General features: G+C 37.3%; 1 protein-coding gene and 1 pseudogene across 1 annotated transcript in view; both read right to left on the reverse strand.

Annotated features, from left to right (window-relative positions):
* Positions 1-17239, reverse strand: part of LOC123577308 (translation initiation factor IF-2-like) — a 160360-nt gene that overhangs the window by 106413 nt on the left and 36708 nt on the right. The gene's annotated exons all lie outside the window — the stretch shown is intronic.
* On the reverse strand, positions 12467-12595 carry LOC123577628 (annotated as a pseudogene).

Here is a 17239-nt window from a genome sequence, read left to right on the forward strand (position 1 = left end):
TTTGGTCTGGTTGTTGAAAGAAGCTTGATAGGTTAGAGAAAAAAGGGAAAGATAAGAAAAGAAAGAAAAAAGAAAAAAAGGAAAACATTTGAATATTTGAAAAAATGAATACAATAAAATAGACTAAAGTGAAATGATGAAAGTAAAATAGAATTTTAAAAAAATTACAAAAATTAAAAATATAGAAAAAATAAAAAATCTTTTTAATAAAAAAGGAAAATAAGAATAGATTTTTTTCTCTTTCTATATTTAAGAATAAGAAAAGCAAAACAAAAATTGAGTAAAAGCACCAGCGAACAGAATGAAATACGATAGATATTACACCTGGTTTCCCTGCTACCCAGTCTCTAGTATTGGAACTCTATCTCTCCATGACTGGGAATCAAGCACCACTGCTTTGTCTCCAGCTTCTGTCCACTCTCTGCTTCTACACTGTCTGTAACTAAGCCATCAGGCTGCCTGGTGGCACCTCTCTCCTGAGTTTTATCCCAAATGGCATTGTTTCCCAACCTGTCACTTCTGAGGGACTGTGGTTTTGACCCCCCTCAGACCTTCCGGGGGAGGATCTCACTGAGCAATGGCCAGGTGCCAGCCCACACCCAGGAACACTAGTGAGACTGCACTGCTGCCAATGCCCAGAGACTGCAGCTGGGTGCCATCCTGCCCCAGAAAACCTTCACAGGATCTTGTAACAGCAGCATTTCAGGGATTATGGAAAATCACAACACACATCTGACACCAGCCTTCCCCCTTAACGTCCTTGTTCTAATACCAGTGAATGTGGTTGTTCTCTGGGGTGCACTGGGACCTTTGCCCGTGGGAAGGCACACAGCCTCTACCAAATGTCCTCCCAGCAGGGTAACTGCCTCTCCCCGTGTGGCCCGAGGACCTGTTGGATGAACCTCACTATTTGTCCTGGGGATTCACCCTTCCCACCAGAGCACCACCACATATCGAGCTGTGGAGTTTCATCCTGTATGCCTGCCCCCCCTCCCATTTATAGAGTCTTAATGGAATTTAAACCCTCTCCTTTCTCTTTTCTCCCTTTTTTGTCCAGTCTCTGTGGCTGGTTCTACTTTTCCACTTTCTCTCCAGCTGTTTGGGGGGGGGGTGTGCTTTTCTCATATTCTCCCCCATCTCCATCCTCTCTCCACAAGCAAAAACAGCTCCTTGCCCTCCTTGGCTTCTCTCTCCCCCAGTTCACCTCTCTGTGCTGTGTTCCTGCCAAATTCTATGGTTTAGGTTGCGCAGATTGTTGTATTAATCCTCAGATTAGTTTTCTAGGTGTGCAGGATTATTTAGTGTTGGTATGGCTGCATTTCAGGGATGAGAGACACACAAAAAACTTCTATGCTGTTCCACCATCTTGACCCCTCCCCGTTAGTCCACTTTTTAAACTTATTTTTTAAATCTGATTTGATGTGATAAACCTTATTTATAAGCAAAAGCCCATAGTGTTTTGCATTGTGCATTCCAGAGCAAAATGGCCCATGCTGAAATATTGGCTTTTCTCCATTATAACTGTTCAAACTTGGATTGCTTTCTTCCCTGTTTGCTCATGTGTGAAATGGGGTAATAACAACAACTTCCTTGCAGAATTAATATAAAGATCAAAAGAAAATTTAAATAAAGATCAGGGCCTTGAGCATTATTAGTGCTTGATGCATTCTGTTTTTATTAGCATTCCAAGCTAACAATGACTGAGGTAATTTCATAATAATGTGTCTTGCCCAAAATTGTTTGTTAGTTTTGCTTTGTGTAGAAAAAAGTAACTGAGTTAGTGTGATGATTGGAGATAATTTGTTAACTCTCAAAGGTTAATTTTCTTTTTTATGAAAGAAAACTACCAGGGAAGTGCCTCACTATAAATGTTTGTATCTTTGTTATTAAAGAATAAATAAAAGAAAGTCACCAGTGCTTTGGCCCTGTCATAGAAGAAGCAGAATTATTTCCTTGGGCTTTCTCCAAGTTTTGCTGTATGCCTCAGGGTTAAGGGTCAGTGACCATAGCAACCCCAAGTTTATTTCTGCGATTCCTCTAGTAATGCTCTTCATTGAAGGTGTCCAAAGAATCATTTATTATCATTAGGGCTACTTAATACATGTGAAAAGATACCCAGAGAGGACAAAGTTTAGCAAAGTCTCAAAGCATATTAATGGCAAGATTGGGTTAGGAACCCTTGACTAACACAGAAAATATAGATGTCCTTCTATTATCCTTGGATTGAGGAGAAAGATGAGTAGTCAAATATATCTGAAACAAACCTCTTTATTGCTTGCTAAGAAAAAGGCAAGTTTGGTTGCAGAGCTCAGTCATTTAGAAGAAAGCAAGGAACCAGCCATATATATATTTTTTTGGGGGGGAAGTGATAATGGGAGCTAGGAGACTGGCTGACTTCCAGAAGCAGGGAAATTAGGGTGAGATAAGGTAATGTAGTTTAGGACTGGAGCCTATCTTTAATAAAAATTGTATTTTCTTCAGTATGTTGTTCATTAATTTCACTTGTTTCAGATAATGCATTATAATGTTGTCTTAATTACTGAGTTATTTGTTACCTCTTTAAATTCTGTCTCTGAAATGAGTGCTTGACTCATCTCACCCTAGTTCCACACTATTTAAAGCATGCATACAGAGGAGGGGCTGCCATTGATTGAGAGGGGTGGGTTCACATCCAGTGCTGTGGACGTTTGGGACTAGGAACAATGAATAGTTGGTATGCTTTTTCTTGATCTTAGAGAATTGTAGCATTTCATTCTTATTATGTTACAATTACCCTTCAAATCTGAATGGTTACCTACTCCTATGTTTGAATATTTCAGGCAAGGTATTAGAAAGCTGAGGAGGAGGGGTGTGAGGGTGGCTCAGTCGGTTAAGCATTCAACTCTTGGTTTTGGCTCACGTCATGGTCCCATGGTTTGTGGGATTGAACCTTGTGTTGGGCTCTGTGCTGACAGCATGGGGCCTTCTTGGGGTTCTCTCTCTCCCTTTCTCTCTACCCCTCCCCTGCTCACACTGTCTTTCTCTAGATAAATAAATAAACATTAAACAAAAAGCTGATAAGGAACAAAAAGTTGTAATACCTCTTCCATTCTGCTCAATCTATTCTAAACCTTCCCTGCTTGCTGTATACACTAGACTTACTCCTCCATCTCCTCCTTTTTGAGAAGGTACCTCTTCTGTCTCTGTGTGCAGTCTATCTATGTCTACAATGTCCATAAGGTCTTTCTTCCAATGTCAAAGGCATTGAAACCTACACTTCTGTCACTAAGGTTGTTAATTCCATGCTTTCATTTTCTCTTGTTAATTTTTTCTCTTTCAGCTATACTTTGGCTTCCAGTACAGTGCCAGAAGTCTCTCTACTATTAAAATGACATTAAATAAAAACCTATGCATCTAGTTCTTAACCTCTTTTTTTTACCTTCTAAATTTATGTGAACAGTCATTTTCACATATTCTATGTCTCACCTGTAAATCTTTCCATGGTGCATAGTTGTCGGTTTTCCCGTCACCACCCACACTACCAATTTCCCTTCACTTACAAGTATAACTGATAACCACAAGTAAAATCTCAAGTTACTTGAGCTTTGTAGATTCTTTTCTTTTAAGGTTTATTAGTTTATTTTGAGAAAGAGAGCAGGGAAAGGGGGTGCAGAGGGAGAGAGAGAAAGAATCCCAAGCAGGTCTGCACTGTCAGAATGGAGCTAGACTCAGGGCTCCAACTCACAGACTGTAAGGTCATGACCTGAGATGAAATCAAGAATCAGATGCTCAACTGAATGAGCCACCCAGGCACATCTGTAGATTTTTTTGTAAATTTGATCCCATTGACCATTTAATCTTTGAAACACTCTTTTTCCCTTGTCTTCTGTGGCCATCTGGATCTTATCCTGCTTCCCTAGATGTTCCTCTTTTCTTTTCTTCACTTTTTACTTCTTTGCTAATCCTTTATTCATTCATTTATTTATTTTTAAAAATTTCCTGCCCTAAACAGTATCCCTGGATAATATTTAATGTGATAATCACTTAGAATGCGATCGTGCTAATGACTCACAGGCTTACCTCACCAGACAAACATTTCCCTGGTGAATCACGCTCATACTCAGTTCTATATTTTCACAGAAAACACAGGAGGAAAACTATGAGCTCCTTCTTAAATTTGATGAATTATTTGATTATCTAGTTTGAATCATCTTAGTTAAGATTATCATTATTGAAAATAACCCTTATCTTTTTTTGTTTACCATTATTTTTCACAACTAGGTATCCATTAAGCATTATTAATAGTCATTGCCATTTTTCTTTCTGTCTCTGCTGTCATCACTTCTTACTTGGTCTATTTAAATAGTCTGTAGAGTAGGTTTGTGACTCCAGCTCCTCTACTCTTTCACTCAATCCTCCAGAGATCCAACAAACAGGCATTTATTTATTTATTTATTTATTTATTTATTTATTTTTAAACTTTATTTATTTTTAGAGAGAGAGAAAGAGTGAGAGACAGATAGTACAAGTAGGGGAAGGGCAGAGAGAAAGGGAGAGAGACAGAATCCCAGGTAGGCTCAGCACTGTCAGTGCAGAGCCCAATGCGGGGTTCAAACTCACGAATCATGAGATCATGATCTGAACTTCAGTCAGATGCTTAATGGGCTGAGCTACCCAGGCGCCCAATAAGTATTCTTTTAAAATGCAAATTTAATCACTTTGTTGCTATATAGTATATATATTATATGACATACTAAATCAACAAATTTAATTGAATATATTAAATAATATAATATAAATAATAAATATAATATATATGTTTCCCCAGAGGTATCCTCTACTCTGATTTTAATCACTTTAAATTACATTTTTCTTGGAAATTATCTATAGAATCTCACAGCATTTACTCTTGTGTCTATATTCCCTCACTGAAAATAATATTTGTGACATCCATTTACATTATTGTTTATGTAGAACTAGTTCATCCTACCAATGGATAAAACACTGTCCTATGTATGATCTTGGTTGAAATAACTGTTTCTTTTCTGCTCTTTCCACATTAACCAAAGCATTCATTATTTCATTGTTTGCCAGTTTATATCTTTTATTCTTTTTCATTTTTGAGATCAAGATTTAGTTTTTTGATGGTTACCTGACAATAAGCAACGAATTGATGCAAACATCTGTTGCTCATATCTCAGTGAAGATAGACATTACCACCTCTACCTGTTGAAACTAACCAAAATTTAGTCGTTTTTTTCAATCATAGACTCTTTTCTCAAATCACAGAGAAACATGCTACATTCTTTGACCTGGTGGGTAAATAGAACCATTTAAGAAGACTAAGGGTCAGAGGAAGGTACAGAGTGAGCAGAAAGAATATATCCAGTTATTGGGTGATGAAGTGAAGTGAAGGATTAATTACTTCATCCAAAAGGCACACAATTCATAGGAACTGTGAATTCCTATGTGAATGTGAATTCTCTGTGAATGGAAAATAAAATACTTTCAAATAAATAAGGCTCTATCTTTTTTTCTGAGCCCTTCATTGAAATACTACCTATATTTATGTGTGTAGTTTTGAAACAGAACATGTAGAGGACTTTGAAGAAGGAAAGTGTAACTGGCACATACAATTTGTCACCTGAATGGTTTTTAAAGAATGAAGCCCCCCAAATGCTTGAGAAGGGCAAGTATCTAGAAGGGGAAGAGTAAAAGGCCATCGAGTCCAAGCTGGATTTAGGTTGGACTTACTCTCCCTCTGAGCAAACCTCTCCTCTTCCTGAACCTTAGTTTTTTCATATGTTAATAAAGTTAATAATAAGACATGCCACACAGGATTGTCCTGAAGTTTAAATGATAGAGTGTTTGGGAAAGTGCTCCAGAAACTAAAAGTTACATTTAATTAGTCTGCTGATTCATGAAACCATAGTGGGATTTTTATTAAAAGTTCAGGGCATTTTAAGAATGTATTTTCTTTCTGATATCACAGTGAAAAACCATGACACTATAGTACTAGAGGCATAGTTGTATTGTAAACTGAAATGCATATAGTTTACATAATTTGGGTTAGGAAAATTTTCTGGGATGTTCTTCTAGGTGGGTGTGTGCCATAATCAAAATCATAGTCATAGTAATAGAAGCAGGTAGTAGTAGGAGTAGTGACACTATAAGTATTAAATGGATAAGAGAGAAATCATCTCAGTCTCTAATGCAAAACATACTAATTTACGTTAATTACACATTTGGCTGACAAAATTGATACATAGACATTGTAGGAAGTGACTTATAATCAGACATATTTATCATAAGATGTTGTCAGGACTTATTGCCCATTCCCATGCAATTTTTCTTTCTTTGATCTGTGATTCTCTTCCTGAATCAGAAAGAGAAGGAGAATTAGGGCCCACATTCCGAAACACAGAGTTCAGATTTTCATTCATGAGATTGGACTACTTCTTCATAGTTGATGATTTTCCTTAGTGGCTCAATCCTTCTTTTGTTCCAATTCTTGATAAATTTGGCATCAGAAAAGTGAAGAATCTTGTTTTTATTATTGCTGATTTGTATCAGCTGATTTCAGTAGAAAGTACAGAATTCAGCTTAGGAGAAAAAACAAACGGCAGAAAAAAAAATCCTTTTATTACCTTTTTGTCTTTGTAATTCTATTGTAGTTGAAAGGAGGGAATTCCTGACAGCACATTCACCCTGACTTTATCTGGTTGAGTTTTAAATAAGTCATGTGATTGGTCTCATACTATAGCTCCTGGGAACTTGTTCTGTCACGTAATAGAACTGAAGAGTAGGAAGTTCTTCTTCATATAATATTCCTGGATTCAATTCTTGAGGAAATCTTCTCTGTACAATTTCACCTCTGTAAAGAAATCAATGGGAGTCAAAACCAGAAAGAAAAAAAAAAAGCACTCAGCAGATGGATGAAGAAAGAGGGTTTGTGAGATACAATGGGGGAAGCAATACTGAGACAGTACATTCTAGGCAAGGAGGTGGGTACAAGTCTACATCAAAAGAAAGGAATATATATATACATATATATATGTATGTGTATATATATATATACGTATATATATATATATACGTGTATATATATATACACATACATATATATATATATATATATATATATATATATATATATTCTCCAAATGAATCTTAGAAAGCAGCACTATCAGTGCAATCAATAAAAATTTTTCTCCCTTATGCTGGTACTCTCTTAGCTAAAAGGATTCTCCAGACGGTGACTTTAGTAACATCCAGGGGTGCGTTTAGTTTTCAGATTGTAAACTTCAAATTAATATTGAATCCATTTAAAACCCACGTCTTTCCAGGTTGACAGGTATAACATGACAAACTGTGATTGATGAGGAGTCTGTGTTAGGAGTGGGTAAAACTCTTCTTCACGTTAAAAAAAAAATCAGTGTTTATTTATTTTTTTTGAGAGACAGAGCATGAGTGGGAAAGGGGCAGAGATAGAGGAAGACACAGAATCCAAAGCAGGCTCCCGGCTCCAAGCTGTCAGCACAGATCCTGACGTGGGGCTCAAACTCACGAGCCATGAGATCATGACCTGGGCCGAAGTTGGGCGCTTAACCGACTGAGACACCCAGGAGCTCCTCTCTTCTTCAGGTTTTAAGAGAACTATTACATTCTCACTGACACCCACTCATCCCCATCTTTCTTGTCACATTTCCATGACGATCTTCTTTGAACCTTAAGTCCTCAAAACAATGGATTTTAGGGGTGCCTGGGTGGCTCAGTTAAGCATCCAATTTCGGCTTAGGTCATGATCTCAAGCCCTGAAATGGGCTGTCTGCTGTCAGCACAGAGCCCTCTTCAAATCCTCTGTCTCTCTCTCTTTCTCTGCCCCTCCCCTGCTCAGGCTCCCTCTCTCTCAAAACTAAATAAACATAAAACACACACACACACACACACACACACACACACACACACACACACACACACAATGGACTTTAAAATGTAATAACACAAGAGCAGACATTCAAGCCATAGCTCTATGGAACCAGCTTCTTTTCTACCCTGCCTGTTCAATAATCAAGGTCAGTTTCTCTTGATGAGTGTTATAAAAGCATCAGGTAAAATTCTTAGGGTACTTTTGGGAAAGACATCTAAAAGAAGAGAGATTCACAGTATTATTTCATTCACATGCTTCAATTAGGCATGTTTAATTCAAAGGTAAGCCATGCTATATTTTATATACATGTAATGCTAAAATTGCCAGAGCCCAGATCTACTGGGTCACATTGCTTTTGGGATAAAACTCAAAATTGTCAATATGATGAACAAGACACTGCATGACCTGGCCCTTGTCTGTCTCTCCACATTCACTTCTAACCAGTCTTCTCTGCTTTCTGGCCACACTGGATATTCTGAAGTTCTTTAAGTGTGCCATGCCACCTCCTGCTTCAGAGGTCTCCACATGCTACCATTCTTCACTGGATTTTTCTGACTCCTCTTCTGCCCTATTTCATCCTCTTTCTTTCCCGCTTACTTTTGGGAGCATTGTGTAGATTTCACATTCTCAGGAAAACCTTCCTCGAATAACAATCACTCTCACAGTAGGTCATTTATTTTGTTTTAAGTTTCCATTATGACCCAGCACTTTTCTTCTAAAATATTTATAAGCACATACTCACACTAGTAAATATATAAATAGATTCCTCCATAAAATGTAAGGACAGAGACCTTTTGTTCATTATCCTACCCTTTGTTCCTGTTCTGTGCCTACTTTATTTTGGACTCCTGCATGCTTTGGTTGAATAAGTAACTGTGCATGTTACAGCTTATAATAAAAGGAGTGCCTATTTATAGCAAGGAGTGATGTATCTGGGAATAGCTAAATAGAACCATTAACAAATACTTTCATTAAAATAAGTAAACAGGGGTGCCTGTGTGGCTCAGTCAGTTAAGCAACTGGCTCTTCATTGTGGCTCAGGTCATGATCTCAGGGTTCATGGATTTGACCCCTCACCAGGCTCTGAGCTGAGAGTGAGGAGCCTGCTTGGGATTCTCTGTCTCCCTCTTTCTCTGCTCCTCCTTGGCTTGTGTTCTCTCTCTCTCGCTCTCAAAATAAATTAATATTTTTTAAATAAAATAAGTCAACAAAGCCTTTCACAAATATAAACTAATTTGTTGCTCACTAGAGTCATCAAAGCAATGATCCTAAAGACAAATGCACATGCTTCCTTCCACACTGCTGAAACAACCCTACATAATGATTTCACTTCTCATCAACATTCTTCCCATTTACACTCCAAGGTTTTCTCAAGTGCCTTTTTCCCACAGCGGTTAGTGGACTATTTAATAATGCTAACAGTACCACTTAAGGATAACAACTACAGCGTATGTCTTGGAAAATTTAAAAGGTTCCCAGAGTACTTTTATCTCGTGTTGTGGATAGATAACTGTGATATTTAAATCCAACTTGACAAGTGCACTATAAGAGTGAAGAGATTCTCTGGTATTTCACAGATAAGCAAAAATCATGTATCATTCAGGAACTGTTTCATTCAAAGGGGTGAGCAAAAGGAAAAGTAGAAATTCCAGTGGTTTATGCACAAATAAACAATACCTGTTTTGGGGGAAAACATGACTGTTCCAGAGGCATTATTAGGGTAAAAAGACATTAAAATATGGAGTAGGGGGAGCGAATAGATGGAGATAAGGTGTCCCAGAGGAAGACCAAAGGGCTTAGAATGTATGTAAGTGGAAGCATAGCTATTGTTATGTTGAGTTGAAGAAGAGCTTCTTGGGCAGACATTTGAACATTCAGAAAGGTAGAGCTAAGAATAGGAACTTATAGCTGCAATTTTTTAAATGCCCTAAATCGGAATCTGAAGTTTACCAGAGGCTAAAGGACATATACTTCAAACTGAAATGCCAAGACCAAATGGGCGAAGAGAAGGATTCAAGAAGTGGGTACCAGTGGGAATGTGCTAACTGAGCCTAGTCCATGAAGTCTTTCTCCATTCCCCGCCAACTACACAGTCTCTTCACTTGGATTCCTCCTGTACTCGCTGTTTCATTTAGATGGTAACGAGGTTTTGGTACTTCAGGTGATCCTTATCTTGAGAGGGTAGTCTGCCTCATCTATCCAGTAAGGTCAAGGAGACCAGTGTCAATGAAACCATGGCCCACCTTCCATTATTTTCTTGGCCAACACAGTACATGCCACAAAACAGTGCCTATAAAGTCATAAGTTTTGAAAGTCTCACTGTACCCCAAAGACACAGTCATTATTTTCAAATGCAGCTTAAGAAATCTGCTCCTGATAAAGCCTTGGTTCTAGTGTTGGACACCCAACAGAACAGTGATTTTCAGATCTAGCTGTCTGATGCAGATGCTCTCTGGTGGAATATCCTAGCAATCACAACATGTTTCTCTTGGAATTACAACGGATAAGTTCTCTTTCTTTTTTTCTTCTCTCTGCTTTGAGAGACCCAGAGTCTGGGTCTTAACAGTGCAAGTGATCCCAATTTATCCACTAGTATGCATTTAATTAAGCTTGTTTCTAGGTTACTCCCTTGGTTGACTGATAGGTATTCCTGGATGCTAGCCTATATGAGTTCTGAGATGGCCTGTAGTGGACTCTTCAAAATAATTGTTTTTTAGAAGCAGTGGGACCAATGGATTTGTTCACTTTGTCTAAAATAAACTCATGATCACCCTTGTTCTAGCCTCCTACTTATGAGACTTGAAATTTAATGTTTAGGTACATAATCTGGAGCTAAAATGAAGTGACCAAACTAGATCCTTAATTCACTTATGTTAATTCAATAATTTTAGGAACTCAACCCAGAAAAATTCATAACATTTTCTTTATTCCTTTTTTTTGAGTATATTTGACACACAATGTTACATTAGTTTTGGGTTTATAACGTAGTGATTCAGCTTCTCCATACTTTATGTTATGCTCACCACAAATATAGCTTCTATCTGCCATCATACAACACTATTACAATACCATTGACTATATTTTCTGTGTTGTATCTTTCATCCCTGTGACTGATTTATTTCTGTATTTGGAGGCCTGTATTTCCCACGTCTCTTTACCCATTTTGCCCATCTTCCCACACCCCTTACTCTGGCAACCATAATTTGTTCTCTGTATTTATAGGTCTGATACTGATTTTTTTTTTGTTTATTCATTTGTTTTGTTTTTAAAATTCGACATATAAGTGAAGTCATTTGGTATTTTTCTATGTCTGACTTATTTCATTTAGCATGATACTCTCTAGATCCATCCCTGTCATTGCAAATGGCAAGATCTCATCATTTTTATGACTGAATAATATTCCAAATATATACCACAGCATTTTTATCCATTCATCTATCTTGATGTAAAAAACAAAATAACATTTTAAGTTTTATCCCTTAGGTTAGATGCCAGAACAAAAGGTAAATTGGAATTAATTCTGTATCTATTAAATTTTGCTTTTGTAACCAAATTTCCTAGAACAGAGTATGTTTAAACAACAGCTCTTTATGTTGGTGTGGATTACACATTTGGGCTCCACTCGGTTGGCTATCCTACTTATTGGGTCCTGGCTTAGCTATTTTTGGATGAGAACTTGGCTAGGATGTACAGGATATTTGTAATACCTGGGCTGAGAATTATTTCTCTCTACATCTCTGTTATCTACTAGTAGATGAATGTCTTCTATCTTAGTGGCAAGATTCCAAGACATATCAAGGAATGATAGGTAAGAAAAATGAAATGTTGCCTCAGTTTTTGTAGTAGGGATCATTCCATGGTACTTTAGCTTCCAGTGCACAATCTCTTTTTAAGTCTCTGCATGAATCAGATTTCTATGGTCTCAGTGGCCACAGCAAACCATATCCCTGAGTTGAGAGCCACTATGACAAGGGACTACCCAAGGACATGGGCAGAGGGAGGAATCAACAAATTGTGTGTCTTTACTGAAACAGTTTATCAGAGATTCTACTTTTAGTTGTCACTGCCTCACTTACTTTACTGAACTATGTCACTCTATCTTTTGAGGGCTTTGATGAACCAGTTCTAATACCTTTTCTAATTTAAAATTCTATAAACACATGAATCAAAAACCTCAAAGCCTGAAGGGAAATATGTTTGCTATAGTATAGTGAATATTTGTATATGAATGAAATATAGATAAATAGAACAAGGAATACCATTATGCAATGTGCTTAATTTTTACCCATAAAAATTAATCTTCACCAATGGGGCATTCATATGCAATGTTACTTTATAAATCAAAGATAATAGTAATCACAAAAAGAGGTGTTTAACACTATGGATGAGTCAAACACTATGCTAATTTTTTTCCCATGGTGACTTTTTAGGATCCTTACAACATATCTAAGAAGTAGGCTTTATTACCTCATCTTTGGGAGGTAAATAAATGAAGGCATAGAGAGAGTAAGGTGACAGGACTTGTAAGTTGTGTTTTTATATTCAAACTCATATCTTTCTAAGTTTAAAGCCACTATTCCTTTACTCCATCTGGAATGAACTAAACAAAGCAGTTGTATTTTCAATTACCAATAATCGTGCCTCGGATAAACTGCATTGGCTATGATACTGCCACTGCGCAAAGCTAAAGCAGTTGTATTTTCAATGGACATTAATTGAGGAGATTTTTGCAAATACCAGAATGATGTATGAAAACAGTGCAGTATTGATTTTCTTTTCCTGTGGTACTTCTATTTTATTATTTTTATAACATTATTGATTTCATTTAATCTGTCATTGTGATGAGAAAAACTAATCATCACATGATCAGCAGGGTCTATGATATTATATGAAACTTCATTCCTCCTCTGCTTGGGCAAATATAATAGGATTGACCTTCTGACATTCAGACCAAGAAAAAGGAATTTCCTGTGAATAGTGAAGTGTCTCTTATAGGAATAAAAGCCTATAAAATGGATATCAAAATAAAAGATTCTGGGATTCTACAGACAGTACACTCTCCACTGTCCCCCACCACACACACATAGACACACATAGGTTCATTAGTCAGTACCCTTGAGCTGGCACTGACTTCATGATTTTTTTTTTTTTTTGTGAATGTTGCCTATTCATTTTATTTCAAACAAATTCCCTCATGATTCTTCACAAAGTCAAAATAAACTCGAGCTCCCAAATGCAGTTTAAGGTCCCAGCATGTAATTCTCTGCTGCTCTTCTCCATGTAGCATGCAGCTTTCTTACACTTCTCACGAGGGTCTTCCTAATCTCCAGTATCTCCCAAATACATGATAATTTCAGAATTCTGTAAGCTGCTTTTAACAATTCTTGGTATACGATATATTTTTTAATATTTTTTTGAGGGGGTGGGGCAGAGAGAGAGGGAGACACAGAATCCGAAGCAGGCTCCAGGCTCTGAGTCATCAGCACACAGATGGGATCATGACCTGAGCCGAAGTTGGATGCTTAACTGACTGAGCCACCTAGGCACCCCATTATACAATATTTGAACACAGGAAGACATATAAGTAGGCTGTGCATTCGGTGGTCAGCGCAAATAATAAGACATGGATTAGAATGAAGGCATGTTATGTACTCCTCTCTCTCATTTCCTCATCAGATGTAACTATTACTGTCCCAACTTTAGTGTTTATTGTCATTTAACTTTTTTTCCCCACTTTCTTTTTTTTTTTATTATATGAAATTTATTGTCAAATTGGTTTCCATACAACACCCAGTGCTCATCCCAAAAGGTGCCCTCCTCAATACCCATCACCCACCCTCCCCTCGCTCCCACCCCCCATCAACCCTCAGTTTGTTCTCAGTTTTTAACAGTCTCTTATGCTTTGGCTCTCTCCCACTCTAACCTCTTTTTTTTTTCTTTTTTCCTCCCCATCCCCCATGGGTTGACTTCATGATTTTTGTACATGGGTTAGAATGTTCCGAAAGTACACAGTGTGCTCTGCCTGACTAAGACTAAATAGAACCACCATCATTTAAGTGAAGGCAATTTTGGGGGCCATTTTATATATGGCATTAAATTATTTGGTTTAGTGTGATGGCCAGTGATTGATTCCCTAACCCACTTAACTAGGAAGTTTTCATGTAAGGATGTATATCATGAAGTGATTCAGTCAGCTACAACAACAGGCTGCAGTGTTTTTATAGACATGGTCATTGCTACTTATAAAACCCGTTGAAATCTATATAGTAAATTGCCTTTGCTTTCTGTTCATTCTATGACTTAGTCTTATTTTTTTCACATATATAAGCAAGAAAAATCCATTAATCCTGAAACAAATATGGTGGAACTGGACTCAGAAAGACTATACTTAGTGAATGCTTAACTAATTGTTCATGCTGCCTATAGAGTGTGCAGTTTGAGGTGTTTTCTTTTTCTAGTAACAGAGTGGTGTTATCTTTAATAATTTACTCACTCTTCACTTGCTATTGTGTGGAAGACACCAATTCCGCCTGACAGTAGCATCACTGAGAGCCTTTCTCCATAGTTTTAGAAGTAGCAGAGACCAACAAAATCATGTAGTCTGTTTTCTAAATACCTGGGGCCAGAAAGCTAGTCTTCATGAGATAGCATTGATGCCTTTGGCCTCAGTAACATCCAGGCCTTTACATCAGGTGGGCACATTTGGTTTCAAGTTATAATAAATTACTTGAGTGAATTTAAGATTAAAAAATTGTAATATATGACAAAGATATAGATGTTTCTCTCAGAGACAAAGGTGCTTTGGTCTTCTCTCTTAAAATTGCCTCTCTTTACCAAAACCTTATTGTGGAATGAGTTCTGGTATAGCTGTACAGATGGTATTGACATGGGCAGATTATTAGTCTCCATTCCCAAGGAAAGGACTGTGATTGACCCAGTTTGGGTCTAACACAACGGTGAGTTAATTCTTTAGTCTCAATTTTACCACTACCATGTAATATTTTCACAGTCTCCCCATTGCCATGGCCATAGGGTTGGCACAATATACATCTCTCCTGCAACGGAGTTTGAGCTTTGCCAGGTGACTTGGCTTCACTAGTGGAATACTAGAAGTTTTGACACAGGTAGTGCGTTGAAATGTGTATGCATGTGTGGGCTCTTTCTCTTTGATCTAACGATCCGCCATGAGAAGAGTATGTACCATGCAGCTATTGCACTTTTAAATGAGGTCTCTGAACAAACATATCTGGAGTAGGCATGAACTGAAACAGCAGCCTGAAACTAAGGCCAGTAGAGATCAGTTAAATGCCAGTTAACTTACAGTCCCATGAACATAATAATGCTGTTTTAAATTTGGGGAGCTTCTTATGCCACAGTATTGTCATAACAATTGACCAATAGAGAAATCAATACTGACAGTTGTATGCTGCCATAAGGAACTTAAAATGCATTGCACTGACACAGAGAAAGACCGACAGGTGGCAATAAAACTATTACAGGAGATTAGAAAAATATCAACATATTTGCAACAAAGCAAAGACAGAAATGTACCTGATAGACATAAAGCATTGTATGACAGAATTTCAAGGCAAAATATTGAAAAGGTAAGCTGTTAGAAACTACATTTGATAAGGTTCACTGAGGAAGAAATAAGCTCAGTAGAGTACCTCTGGCTTACAAAAACTATTGAAAAGAGATATAGAGAGCCCTGAATTATGAGGACTGCAATGTGGTAAAATGAAACTGTTACCAGACAGTTAAAAGCTATGGACATTTAAAAGCTATGGACTTTAGAATCAAAAACAAATCCATACAATTTCTTACTTGGATTTCTGAAGATAGATGCTGCTTACTCTGATTTTTATTTTAATGCCATTATATATTATTTTTAAAGTGTATTTACTTATTTTGAGAAAGAGAAGAGAGAGAGAGAGAGAGAGAAAGAGAATCCCAAGAAGGCTCCACACTGTCAGTGCAGAGCCCATTGTGGGGCTCCATCCCATGAACCAAACTGTGAGATCAAGACCTGAGCCAAAACTAAGAGTTGGATGCTTAACTGACCGAGCCACCCAGATGCCCTAAAGCCATATATTTTTAAGCAAATATAATATGTATTAATTTTAGACTCATTTCTTATATTTTGTAATGTCGCCCTTTAATTCAGTTTTATTGACAATGAATGGCCTTTAACTCTTCTGTAAATTTCTGAGGAACATGTATCTCAGTAGGTAATGTCTCCTAATTAGCACATAGTATGTAGATTTCATATATTTTTTTCCAGTATCCACACCAAAAGTTAATTTGTTAAAACATGTGGGGCTGCCATATTTTTAATGCAGTTACAAGGCCTTTTTGAGTATGGCTAATAGAATTTCTGCATTATTTTTGTTATCTAAATCACATTTGCAGTGAAACATCCATAATTTTCATTCCTATTTATTTAAAGTATAATAAGAAATTGAACATGTGAAAAAATCTGAAGGTTTAATCATAGGTTTTTATTGTCATTGTCAGTTGCCTAGCTCATATACTTTACAAAACTTTTATCTTTTTCTTTCTTTTTTTTTTTTAGAAATTTATCCTTTTGACGTTTATTTATTTTTGAGAGACAGAGACAGAACACAAATGGGGAAGAGGCAGAGAGAGAGAGAGACACACACACACACACACACAGAATCTGAAGCAGACTCTGAGCTCTGAGCTGTCAGTACAGAGCCCAAAGTGTGGCTCAATCCCACCAACTGTGAGACCATGACCTAAGCCGAAGTTGGACGCTCAACCAACTGAGCCACCCAGGTTCCCCCTTTTTTTATTCAAAAAAATTTTTTTCATGTTTATTTATTTTGAGACAGAGAGATCATGAGCAGGGGAGGGACAGAGAGAGAGGGAGACAGAATCTGAAGCAGGCTCTAGGCTCCCAGCTATCAACACAGAGCCTGACACGGGGCTTGAACCCACAAACTGTGAGATCATGACCTGAGCCAAAGTTGGATGCTTAACCAGCTGAGTCACCTTGGTGACCCTCAAAACTTTTATCTTTAGCAACTTGCCTTTATCAGGTCTTTAAAAAATATATAATGTCTTTTTATGCCAACAACCTAATTTTACACTTTTAAATCAATATTTTACAATACTAATTTTACCACAAAATTAAATAAGTACACAATAAGTGCATAATTATTGTGGCAGGCAGACTCTAGGATGCTCCATCCCAGTTACCTCACTTACTGGTATTCACATTCTTGTATAATCTCCACTGCAACATATTCTAGTGACTTGCTTATAACTATAGAATAAGGCAAAGTGATGGGATGTCACTTCTATGATTGG

This window comes from Leopardus geoffroyi, chromosome D2, assembly GCF_018350155.1.
Source record: "Leopardus geoffroyi isolate Oge1 chromosome D2, O.geoffroyi_Oge1_pat1.0, whole genome shotgun sequence".
In the NCBI taxonomy this organism is placed as follows: domain Eukaryota; kingdom Metazoa; phylum Chordata; class Mammalia; order Carnivora; family Felidae; genus Leopardus; species Leopardus geoffroyi.